A 14,252-nucleotide genomic window follows, 5' to 3' on the forward strand; every position below is an offset into this window, starting at 1 on the left:
CCCTCCACACCCCGCAGGGGGCGCCCGCGCCCTCCACACCCCATGACCTCGCAGGGGACGCCCGCGCCCTCCACACCCCACGACCTCGCAGGGGACGCCCGCGCCCCCCCAATCCCAGGACCCCGCGTCCTCCACACCCCGCAGGGGGCGCCCGTGCCCTCCCAATCCCAGGACCTCGCAGAGGGCGCCCATGTCCTCCCACCCCTTGGTGAATAAACCAAAATAATTTGGCCCGCAATTAGAAGACTTCAGGGGTTCCACCCAAAACTGACCCCTTAGTTGCAGAACCTCAGGATTTGTATATCGCACCCCATAAATGTACACCAGCCTACCTTACCGATCGATCGTCCTCCAGGCACACAGCTCACCTTCCTCCAAATGATGGGAGTGCTGGGAAGGATCCACAGCTGATGGGAGGAAACCGGTGATCACTCCCCCTCCCCCCTCACTCAGATTATAGGTAAGTGAATTAAAAAAAAAAAAAAAAAAGGATATAATTTAACAGAACATATTTCGGGGGGTCATGCTGTGGTTTTACCGCCCTTCCCCCTGACTACCCACCTACACAAGGACACGCAGCAGCTCAAAACTTCAACAAAAAAAATGAACCTACCTGGAGGGGGGGGCGGAACCACCAGCAAATGCAATTCATTCGAACGAAATAGGCTGCACCGTGACCCCGCCTCCAATCATGCGTAACGCACACAGTTGCAGCAAGGTGGTCCGGCCTTTTTATGGTTAAAACGGGTGATGCTGGGATTTGTAGTCCACCCCCCATTTATCCCCATCAATGCATGCTGGGATTTGTAGTCCACCCCCGATTTACCCCCATAAAGGCATGCTGGGATTTATAGTCCACCCCTCATTTATCACCATCAATGCATGCTGGGATTTATAGTCCACCCCCCCATTTATCCCCATCAAGGCATGCTGGGATTTATAGTCCACCCCCCATTTATCCCCATCAATGCATGCTGGGATTTATAGTCCACCCCCCCATTTATCCCCATCAAGGCATGCTGGGATTTATAGTCCACCCCCCCATTTATCCCCATCAAGGCATGCTGGGATTTATAGTCCACCCCCCCATTTATCCCCATCAAGGCATGCTGGGATTTGTAGCCCAACCCCCATTTATGCATGCTGGTATCTGTAGTCCACCACATATTTATCCCCATCAGTGCACGCTGGGATTTGTAGTCCACCTCCCATTTATCCCCATCAATGCATGCTGGGAATTGTAGTCCACCCCCCCCATTTATCCCCATCAATGCATGCTGGGATTTGTAGTCCACCCCAATTTATCCCCATCAAGGCATGCTGGGATTTGTAGTCCATCCCCATTTATCACCATCAATGCATGCTGGGATTTGTAGTCCACCCCCCCATTTATCGCTATGAAGGCATGCTGGGATTAGTAGTCCACCTCCTATTTTGGTTGATGTTCATCACATCACCACTATGTGCCAATTGGGGACCATTCTCCCAGGTACATTTGCCCCCTGATGTCTGTCTGCGGCCATGTTAAGGGTTATCCCACCTCAGCTCCCGGGATAGACGCTGCCCCCCCCAGTCAACATCCAGTGCCCAATACTACTCTCCATATTCATAATTCACCTGTAAGTATGTCTGAATGTTTTCTCCTTCATCCCTCTTCTTCCCCTCATTCTGTTATCATTTAGATTTATTGATCATTCAAATATCCTTTGGATGCTCCTTTGGCTTGTCCTCCTGATGAGTGGAAGAAATCCACGAAACGCGTCGAGATTTCATACGCCACAATCATGTACATAGTTCAGAACTCTACAAACCTATTTTCAATCATGATTAATTATATTGTGTATCATATACTGTGTGAATATGGATTCAAGAAATTCTTGTGATACAAGTTAGACCCCTTTCACACTGGGGCGGTTTGCAGGCGGTATTGCGCTAAAAATACCGCCTGCAAAACCGCCCCTAAACAGCCTCCGCTGTTTGTTCAGTGTGAAAGCCCGAGGGCTTTCACACTGAAGCGGTGCGCTGGCAGGACGGTGAAAAAAGTCCTGCAAACCGCTTCTTTGGAGCGGTGAAATCAATGGGACAGCGCGGCTTTACCGCGGCAATACCGCGGCTATAGCCACGCTGTACGAGTGATTTTAACCCTTTTTCGGCCGCCAGCGGGGGGGTTAAAACACAGCTGCAATTCGGGGCCGAATACAGCTGCAAGAACGACGGTACAGCAGCGCTCAAAATAGCGCTGTTGTACTGCCGACGCCCCCCACCGCCCCAGTGTGAAAGGGGCCTAAATCCTATGAACCAGTGGCTACAAAGCAAATATTTCGGTGTGAACCAGAAAAAATGCTACGTGCATAAATGTAATAGTGAATAAAATGATACCACTTAACCACTTCCCTACCCGCCCATAGTCATATGACGTCCACAGATGGGATCTCCCATCCTGGGTGGACGTCATATGACGTCCTGGGATTCCCGGCCATCTAGGGGGCGCGCGCGCGCGCGCCCGCCGCGTTCCTCGGGACCCGGTGCGTGTGCCCGGCGGCCGCGATGTCCGCCGGGCACCCGCGATTGCCCGTTAACCGGGCCGGCATGTGGATCTGTGTGTGTAAACACACAGATCCACAGCCTGTCAGCTCTGAGGAGAGCGATCTGTGTTCCCAGAACGGAGGAACACTGATCGGCCTCCTCCCCTAGTGCGTCCCCTCCCCCTTCAGTTAGAATCATTCCCTAGGAAACACATTAACCCCTCCCCGCCCCCTAGTGGTTAACCCCTTCACTGCCTGTCACATTTACACAGTAATCAATGCAATTTTATAGCATTGATCGCTGTATAAATGTGATTGGTCCCAAAAATGTGTCAAAAGTGTCCGATGTGTCCGCCATAATGTCGCAGTCACGAAAAAAAATTGCGATCGCCGCTAAAAAAAAATAAAAAAATATTTTTTTAAAAAAAATGCCATAAATCTATCCCGTATTTTGTAGACGCTATAACTTTTGCGCAAACCAATCAATATACGGTTATTGCGATTTTTTTTTTTTACCAAAAATATGTAGAAGAATACGTATCGGCCGAAACTGAGGAAAAAATGTGTTTTTAAAAAAAAAAAATTGGGATATTTATTATAGCAAAAAGTAAAAAATATTGTGTTTTTTTCAAAATTGTCGCTCTTCTTTTGTTTATAGCGCAAAAAATAAAAACCGCAGAGGTGATCAAATACCACCAAAAAAAAGCTCTATTTGTGGTGAAAAAAAAAAGGACGTCAATTTCTTTTGGGTACAACGTCGCACGACCGCGCAATTGACGTTCAAAGTGCGACAGCGCTGAAAACTAAAAATTGGCATGGGAAGGAAGGGGGTGAAATTGCCCGGTATTCAACCGGTTAAATACATCTATTGAATCAGGTGATTGAAAAAAATATCACAGAATGATATTGAATACAAAGTCCAAATAGGTGAACGAACCAAAGCAAAAAAGTTTGTGGTAGCAGTAAAAAAAAAAAATTTTTTATAGTGATAAACAGGTATCTCCTGAGCATGCAGGGGGATTGTTCAGACCCGGCAACCTGGTAGGTAAATGGACCGTAGGGGAACCAAAAGTGCACAGAAGGTTGAAATCGGTGCCAGGACCGTCACCAGAAACCAAGGAGGCTTACCAGAAGTAGTGGCTTGAAATGGCGTATGCCACACAGGTCAAAAAGGCTTGATGACCAACAGGTCTAGGTATTATATCTGGTCAGATGTCATCACAGATAAGGGGGAGGAATCGGCACGGCTTCCTCGTCATCACCTCGTCAATGGATACACCACGAGCCAAGCGAATCATTTGTGTGACATGTGAGGGATAAAAACACTCCCATAGCGTGATAACCTTTGAACTTTATGATTTATTTAAAAATAAAGAATGGGAATAAACTCACATTTTTAAGAAGATAAAAATAGCAGCATGTAATCTTGTAGCGGTAGTCATGAGGGGGTCCACCTCATGACTACCGCTACAAGATTACAGAGATTTATTTTTAAATAAAAAGGTGTGCGAGTGTTTTTATCCCTCACATGTCACACAAATTATTCGCTTGGCTTTATGTATTTAAGTGGTATCTTTTTATCCACTATTACATTTATGCACGTAGCATTTTTTTTCTGGTTCACACCGAAATATTTGCTTTGTAGCCACTGAATATTTAAGACCTTTTTGAATGATTTATTTATCACTTTTTCACGTAGCTCATAGCGCCACGCTTTTTGAATTTCTATCGATTGTTTAATCCTGAGTCTACGGGTGTGTTGGCTGCTGTTTGTGTTTTATTTCTAGCGCAGCGCTGTACTTAATCTCTATATATACTTGTCTACTAGGCTTCAAAATAGGTGAACGGCGAGCGCCATGCTTGGTGCTCGCAGTCCGCCCAGGTGTGTTAGAAAAGTAAAATGAATATTCGCTTTCCTAACACTGAACCGCCTCTCTGCCAATTAGGTGCTCGTGTCTGTTACCCGTCACCCTGATTGGCTGAAACGGCAGGCGCCGCTATTGGACGCCTATCAGGTGGAGAGGAAGGGAGGAGTCGCATGGAGGACATTGCTCGCTGCTGTCACCCGCTGCCCCACTGAGACAGGGTAAGTGCCAGGCAGACGGTGAGCGGGCGGGGGGGTCACAGTGGCATCATTTGATGGGCACATGACGAGGCTGCAATTTATGTTTTTTTTTTTTAGAATTTTTCAGTTTGTTTGCGCCCCTCATAAATTTTGAGCACCATCTGCCACTGTGCCCCACAGATGATCAATAGGGTTTAGGTCTGGAGACATGCTTGGCCAGTCCATCACCTTTACCCTCAGCTTCTTTAGCAAGGCAGTGGTGGTGTTGGAGGTGTGTTTGGGGTGGTTATCATGTTGGAATACTGCCCTGCGGTCCAGTCTCTGAAGGGAGGGGATCATGCTCTGCTTCAGTATATCACAGTACATGTTGGCATTCATGGTTCCCTCAATGATCTGTAGCCCCCCAGTGCCGGCAGCACTCATGCAGCCCCAGACCATGACACTCCCACCACCATGCTTGACTGTAGACAACACACACTTGTCTTTGTCCTCCTCACCTGGTTGCCCCCACACACGCTTGTCACCATCTGAACCAAATACGTTTATCTTGGTCTCATCAGACCACAGGACATGGTTCTAGTAATCCATGTCCTTAGTCTGCTTGTCTTCAGAAAACTGTTTGTGGACTTTCTTGTCCATCATCTTTAGAAGAGGCTTCCTTCTGGGATGACAGCCATGCAGACCAATTTGATGCAGTGTGCGGCGTATGGTCTGAGCACTGACAGGCTGACCCCCCCACCCCTACAACCTCTGCAGCAATGCTGGCAGCACTCATACGTCTATTTCCCAAAGACAACCTCTGGATATGACGCTGAGCACGTGACCTCAACTTCTTTGGTGGACCATGACGAGGCCTGTTCTGAGGGGAACCTGTCCTGTTATACCGCTGTATGGTCTTGGCCACCGTGCTGCAGGTCAGTTTCAGGGTCTTGGCAATCTTCTTATAGCCTAGGCCAGTGATGTCGAACCTCGGCACCCCAGATGTTTTAGAACTACATTTCCCATGATGCTCAACTACACTGCAGAGCGCATGAGCTTATTGGGAAATGTAGTTCCAAAACATCTGGGGTGCCGAGGTTCGACATCACTGGCCTAGGCCATCTTTATGTAGAGCAACAATTCTTTTTTTCAGATCCTCAGAGAGTTCTTTGCCATGAGGTGCCATGTTGTACTTCCAGTGACCAGTATGAGAGAGTGAGAGCGATAACACCAAATTTAACACACCTGCTCCCCATTCACACCTGAGACCTTGTAACACTAACGAGTCACATGACACCGGGGAGGGAGAATGGCTAATTGGACCCAATTTGGAGATTTTCACTTAGGGGTGTACTGACTTTTGTTGTCAGCGGTTTAGACATTAATGGCTGTGTGTTGAGTTATTTTGAGGGGACAGTAAATTTACACTGTTATACAAGCTGTACACTCACTACTTTACATTGTAGACAAGTGTCATTTCTTCAGTGTTGTCACATGAAAAGAGAGAAGAAAAGATTTACACAAATGTCACTGAGGGGTGTACTTACTTTTGTCAGATACTGTATGTATATATATATATATATATATATATATATATATACACACACAAACACACATATACAAGCACATATAAATACACACACGCACATACACATAAACAGACAAACATATATAAGCACACATATACTAGCATATGAGTGTGTATTATTCATACATAGGAGTGTTATATATAGATTGTAAATTTGGATAAGTTTGGATTTCTTCTGGAGATGTGTTGAGTGGAAATAAATGATGTACCCCGCTCAGCGGGGGCGGGTCTTAGAGAACAGAGGCTGCATATGGGCAGCACAGAGGCTTAGTGGTGAGCCTTGCAGCACTGGGGTCCTTGGTTCAAATCCTGACCAGGACACTATCTGCATGGAGTTTGCATGTTCTCCCTGTGTTGGGTTTCCTCCGGGTACTCCGGTTTCCTCCCACACTACAAAGACATGCTACCTTGGAGTCCTCAGAGAGAAAAGCGCTATACAAGGTCAATGCGGAGTATATATTAACGGTGGAATAAAGAATGAAGCGAATGTGTGGAATGTTTGAGGAAGAAATGAAAATGTTCCCCCCGGAATCTATAGAAGGTGAACCCACCAACTGATAGAAGACGCTTAGTCCTCGCCGTGTCCATCATATGAGAAGAACTTCCTGCACAGACGTCCCCCCAGCAGGAATATTACACCGACACCCCCCACCCTGACACTGACGGACGTCTCTACTGATCTATTGGACATCATTGAAGTTACACTGCTCTGCGGGGGCGGGCCTTAGAGAACAGAGTCTGCCCATGCTGAATCACTATTAGGCTGGCCATACATTTTCCTTTAGATTTACCGTCATCTCTGTAGTAGAAGGGCCGGCTCACCTGCATACACATGGAAAGTGTTTAGCTATGACCTCATATTATACGGTTTTGGAATATCTATAGGAAGATTGTATAATGTATGGCCGGCCTTACCGGAGGGATATAAGGTTCAGCCACAATGTATAGAAGTAGACGTCTTGTACTTTTGTATATCGTTGGTTCATTTATCATTTTCAGGTAGAAGGTGTGAATGATTTTTCTTACAGGTGAAAATATAGTACCGCCCATGAAATATTTGGATTCCCATTTACAACCAGCAGCTGCGATTTCAGTTTTTTTCTAGGCCGTCCCTAAATTGTATTTTATTACAAAAATGTGTTTTCTAATATTGGATAGAATGGGGGAGGGGGTCAGAACCCCTGTCAGGTTTTTACTGTTTACTCCGGGGGCCCCATTAGAGAGATTTGCTCTCACTTCCTGTCCTGGTGACAACTATTAGCTATAGAGATGTTGGATTGTAGGGTATGGCAGCGCAGTCACTGTCTATGAGATATAATATAGAACTCATTCTGGTAAATTGGTTTTCATAGTTACAAGGCTTCCCCCGCCAGACGCCATTAGAATGGAATCCATAGAATAGGAAGCGTCCGCCAGAATGGGACTTGTATGGTTGGTGCAGGAAGCACTGCGTCCCCCAAACTCCATGTGGACGCCATCACACTCCATGTACAGCCTTCTGTGTCACCATGTCCTCCAGGAATACCTACCTTCCACCGTGTCCAGCAATCAATGTGGCACCATGGACGATGTCCTCCAGGAACACCTACCTTCCACCGTGTCCACCAACCAATGTGTCACCATAGACCATGTCCTCCAGGAACACCTACCTTCCATCAATCAATGTGTCACCACAGACCATGTCCTCCAGGAACACCTACATCAAGGTGTCACCATAGACCATGTCCTCCAGGAACACCTACCTTCCACTGTCCCCACCAATCAAGGTGTCACCATAGACCATGTCCTCCAGGAACACCTACCTTCCACCGTGTCCACCAATCAATGTGTTACCATAGACCATGTCCTCCAGGAACACCCACCTTCCACCGTGTCCAACAAATCAATGTGTCATCACAGACCACGTCCTCCAGGAATACCTACCTTCCACTGTCCCCACCAACGTGGCACCATGGACGATGTCCTCCAGGAACACCTACCTTCCACCGTGTCCAACAAATCAATGTGTCATCACAGACCACGTCCTCCAGGAATACCTACCTTCCACTGTCCCCACCAACGTGGCACCATGGACGATGTCCTCCAGGAACACCTACCTTCCACCGTGTCCACCAATCAATGTGTTACCATAGACCATGTCCTCCAGGAACACCCACCTTCCACCGTGTCCAACAAATCAATGTGTCATCACAGACCACGTCCTCCAGGAATACCTACCTTCCACTGTCCCCACCAACGTGGCACCATGGACGATGTCCTCCAGGAACACCTACCTTCCACCGTGTCCAACAAATCAATGTGTCATCACAGACCACGTCCTCCAGGAATACCTACCTTCCACTGTCCCCACCAACGTGGCACCATGGACGATGTCCTCCAGGAACACCTACCTTCCACCGTGTCCACCAATCAATGTGTTACCATAGACCATGTCCTCCAGGAACACCCACCTTCCACCGTGTCCAACAAATCAATGTGTCATCACAGACCACGTCCTCCAGGAACACCTACCTTCCACCGTGTCCACCAATCAATGTGTCACCACAGACCATGTCCTCCAGAAACACCCACCTTCCACCGTACCCACCAATCAATGTGGCACTATAGACCATGTCCTCCAGGAACACCTACCTTCCACTGTGCCCACCAATCAATGCGTCACCATAGACCATGTCCTCCAGGAACACCCACCTTCCACCAATCAATGTGTCAACATAGATCATATCCTCCAGGAACACCCACCTTCCACCAATCAATGTGTCACCATAGATCATATCCTCCAGGAACACCCACCTTCAACCATACCCACCAATCAATGTGGCACCATTGATCATGTCCTCCAGGAACACCTACCTTCCACCATGCCCACCAATCAATGTGTCACCATAGACCATGTCCTCCAGGAATGCCTACCTTCCACCGTGCCCACCAATCAATGTGTCACCATGGACCATGTCCTCCAGGAACACCCACCTTCCACCATGCCCACCAATCAATGTATCACAATTGATCATGTCCTCCAGGAACACCTACCTTCCACCCTGCCCAGCAATCAATGTGTCACCATAGACCATGTTCTCCAGGAACACCTACCTTCTACTGTGCCTACCAATCAATGTGTCACCATAGATCATGTCCTCCAGGAATGCCTACCTTCCACCCTGCCCAGCAATCAATGTGTCAGCATAGACCATGTCCTCCAGGAACACCCACCTTTCACCGTACCCACCAATCAATGTGGCACCCCAGACCACGTACTCCAGGAACACCCACCTTCCAACGTATCCACCAATCAATGTGGCACCATGGCACAGAAATGTGTCCCTGCTGTGGAATCACACCCCCAACTGTCCTAGATCCTTCAGGTCCACACCCCAGGAACACCCACCCCCTGGATCTTATATATATATATATATATATATTGTAGATTAGGTTAAGTTTGGATTTCTTCTGGAGATGTGTTGAGTGGACATAACTGATGTACCCCGCTCAGCGGGGGCGGGCCTTAGAGAACAGAGGCCACATACAGGCATCACAGAGGCTTAGTGGTTAGCCTTGCAGCACTGGGGTCTTTGGCTCAAATCCTGACCAGGACACTATCTGTATGAAGTTTGCATGTTATCCCTGTGCTTGCATGGGTTTCCTCTCACACTACAAAGACTTGCTACCTTGCGTTGGTGGTGCAGTGGTGAGCATAGCTGCCTTCCAAGCAGCTGACCTGGGTTCAACTCCTGGCCAACGCCATCTCCAAAACTTGGCGTCCCCAGAGAGAAAATCAATATACAAGGTCAATGCGGAGTATATATTAGCGGTGGAATAAAACCAATGAAGCGAAATGTGTGGAATGTTTGAGGAAGAAACGAAAATGTTCCCCTGAAATCTATAGAGGGTGAAACCACCAACTGATAGAAGACGCTTAGTCCTCGCAGTGTCCTTCGTATAAGAACTTCCTGCACAGACCTCCCCCCGGCAGGAATATTACACCGACACCCCCCCCCCCCCCCATCCTGACACTGACGGACGTCTCTACTGATCTATTGGACATCATTGAGTTACACTGCTCCGCGGGGGCGGGTCTCTTTTTTCATATATAAAAAAAGGAGCCGTCTTTGTTTATACTCGAGGCACGTAGAAGTGATGCCTCACATATGATCACAGGAGGAAGAAGTGGAATTGGCCCTAGTGATTGATGTGTCGATCACAATATGTAGAGTCAACAAATATAGAAAAAAAAATAGTATAAAAATATAGAATTTTATTAAATATCAAATAAAAAATATATATAGATGTAAACAAGAATGGTGGCTGATCAACATGTGCGTAAACATGACCTGACAAAAGAGATGTAATACTCATAGGTCCAGGACTGCCGTGATGTTGATACCATGACAGAAGTCCATGGATCACACTCAACGCGTTTCAGAGTAACTTCTTTCTTCAGGGGTGTATATGTAGATAGAGCATGTTATTTATGTTGACAGAAGTTGATGGAAAACAAGTCTATCAGCCACAGGACAATAAAAACATACAGCAGAGTCCATCCAAAAGGTCCTTGAAACCAAAACTGCTCACCAAGCCAGCAAGAGTCACAATGAAAACCAGCGAGACCAGGCAACGGAACACCCCCGGAGAGGCGGAGGCAGATAGAGAAGATATGTCATGCCAGGTTCATAATCAAGTATTCTGCTACTGTAACTTTATCCATGGGAAGGCAGTGTGCGTACAAGCATCAGGAAACGAGTGAATGGATGGCAGGGCTGCTTCCGCCTCTCTGGGGGGTGTTCCGTTGCCTGGTCTTGCTGGTTTTCACTGCGACTCTGCTGGCTTGGCGAGCAGTTTTGGTTTCAAGGACCTTTGAGGTCTTCTCATCCCAAAGGTCTTCCGTAGGCCATGAAGGAACTGAAGTGTCCTGCACAGAGCCATGACCTCACCCCTACAGATCACCTTTAGGATGGACTGGAGTGCCGATGGTGAGCCAAGTCTTTTTCTGGTGGCCAATGCAAGGACCAACATGTGAGCCAGGTCTTCCCAGCCAACATCAGTACCCGACCTCACAAAAGGGGCACAAATTCTCACAGACACCCTCCAAAATCTTGTGGAAAGTCTCCCCCCGAAGAGTGGAGAATTGTGTGGCCATAAATGGGGGACTCTCTATAGCAGGGATATGCAATAAGCGGACCTCCAGCTGTTGCAAAACTACAAGTCCCATCATGCCTCTGCCTTTGGGTGTCATGCTTGTGGCTGTCAGAGACTTGCTATGCCTCATGGGACCTGTAGTTCTGCAACAGCTAGAGGTCCGCTAATTGCATATCCCTGCTCTATATTAATGGTGAAGGTTGTGGTATGGGAGGTCCTACAAGCTCACACAGGTGTGATGCCAGATACCCTCAAGACTTTTGGCCATATAGTGTATGATGACAAATTTAATGACTGGCTTGGAAATCGGCTGATTTGCCCTTCAAACAGCTCAAGCACAAACTTTCCTGGATTAGGATTAATGAGCGCATGACAGCGATCTTGAATGATAAAATGCAGATGTTCGAGAAAGTCTAGGACCCATGGGTCAAGTATCTGAGTGGAGATCCTCGATCTAGACCCACATTAGAGCAGCTAATGGTGGGATTCAGAGGCGGCGAGGTCATTCCCTACTTTTCCTCTCAACCTTTCTTCTTTTTTTTTCAGTCTTTGCTGTGGCCTTCCAAAGGGTCTTCTTGCCTATTCTCTATAAACCTTGAACAGTAATTGTTTCCTCAGTGTGATGTCCGGTTTTCAGGGTGACGAGGGATGTGGCTTCCTCTTTATGAAGGTGTTGACCCCTTTCACTAATGTATACAGCAGATATTAAGCGAATTAGTGAACAAATTCCTCTGGTTGAGTTTGTTTTTTTTTTCCCTAAGAAATTTTAAAAAAAAAGTTTTTTTTTCTATAGGGTCAATTATTGACATTTTGGTGATGGGATAACCTTTCCCAATAAGATCATAGGACCTATCATTGTAGATATCATATCTACTTAACTAGGAATGTATTTTGATACATTTTTTAGTAGTGGAATCTTAATTTGTATTTGCCACATTCACATGAAACTATTTTTTGTCCATAAATGATTATTTTTTGTAACTTCGGAGTTTGTCAGTCAATGCCCTCTATCTCCCCTTTTTAGCAATTTTTGGCACATTTTCCAATGTGCATCAATTCGTGTATCTTTTGCGGATACCGTGTGTGGATTACGGACACCTATTCATTGTGGATTTTAGCTGATGGGTTTGCCCCATATACGATTACCAACCTAATAGATTGGTCTGTCTCCTTGTTACAATAATATATTCATTGTTTGCTGTTCTCATCCTCTAAATAATTATTAACCATCTTTTTAATATTTATTTTTTAAATCGTTTGCCCATTTACAACATGGCGGACTAGGTTTCCGCCGGTCCTCCATGTAATCAATTAAGGTGTTCCCATCCTCAACTCAGATGGAGGCTTGGTTCTTCTGGTTGTCTAAACGCGATACGTCAGTGCGTCGCACCGTGCCCCATGACGATGTCATATGATGAAACGCGCGTCGGGTGGACCAGACGTGCTGACGTCATCGTGTTTGTTGCTTCTGAGCGAACAGGTGTTCACAAGCCGGCCGGCTTAACGGTGCTTCTTGTAAGTGTGTTATTCCTTATTTTATTAAACGATATTACCAGACTTACACTATGGAGAGCTTCCCTCTCTCATTTTTTTGGGTGACGTTTGGTATCCATCCGTGCATTTCGCTCGATCGTGCTACCCGTCCACCGGCTGCCCATCTCTCCTCTACTGTGCTGACGCCATTGGAGTTGTTGTCCTGATCCCCTGGATAAAGGCCCTGGCTGGGTATATAGCCGCAGCCTAAATCAGCTTGCCTTTTGGTAAGTGTGCGTTTCATTTGGTGTTTGGCATTTAGTGGTGGTGGAAGATCAAGTCTTATTTATTCCCCTATTTGAGCACTATTTCAAGAATCATAGACTGTTTCCAAATGTATTTGATCAATATTTTTGATTTATCCTCAGCCTTGGACTTTTTCACTTTTATTTCCCTTTTTTTCACATTCACTATGTAATTAGAGTTGTAGGTTTGATTACTTACCATTCATTTTTAAATATTGTCTTAATTTGTATCTATCAGTACTTGTTACAATATTATATTCATTGTTTGCTGTTCTCATCCTCTAAATAATTAGAGAAAATTGAGTACTGTCCGTGATACTTTTTTTATTTGCACTAACATACAATTTTTCAGGACAAGCTTTCGGGGTATGTCCCCTTCTTCAAGGTCCAAGCAGTACTGATTCACACATTTTTAAGCAGAATGTTAAAGAAAAAAAGGAAAAAAAAAAAAAAAAAAAGAAAACAAAACACATACAAATCAATGGTAATAAAGATAGCAGCAGAGTTAGTGAGATAAGACAGAGGGAGAGCTAGGAGGGAATGCAGGGGGGGAAATACTAATCACAGAGCGGTCGTAAAACTTTAGCATAATGTGTAAGGAAACCAATGTCTAAATTCAGGCCATTATTCTTTGTGTCAAAAAGAAGTATCATTCTTAGTTCAAACGTTTTCCTTTCCTGGATAGTTCTGAAATTCCCTTTAAGAACTAAGACATTGAGGTCTTCTATAGTGTGGTCCGATTGTGAGAAATGATGTCCCACAGGTGTGCAGAAACTGTCTTCTTTATGTTCTTTGATGGTATGTCTGTGCAAATTCATCCTCACTTGCAACTTCTGTCCTGTTTCACCAACATAAGATCCTTTGCTGCACCTTTTGCATTGGATGAGGTACACAACATTACTGGAGGTACAGCTGTAAGATCCCATGATATAGAAGGTCCCATTTGTGTGTGTAACACTTTTGGATAGATTGATCTGGTTGCATAGTTTGCAGCGTTTTTTATTGCAGGGTTTGCAACCATTATTTGTGACTTCATAATCAGAGTGAAGTTTCCTGCTGATTAGTTTGTGTCTGAGGTTGGGTGGTTGTCTGAGGTTGAGTGGTTGTCTGAAGTCGGGTGGTTGTCTGAGGTCGGGTGGTTGTCTGAGGTTGGGTGATTGTCTGAAAGCCAATAATGGGGG

Source organism: Aquarana catesbeiana, linkage group LG09 (assembly GCF_042186555.1).
Source record: "Aquarana catesbeiana isolate 2022-GZ linkage group LG09, ASM4218655v1, whole genome shotgun sequence".
Classification (NCBI taxonomy): Eukaryota; Metazoa; Chordata; class Amphibia; order Anura; family Ranidae; genus Aquarana; species Aquarana catesbeiana.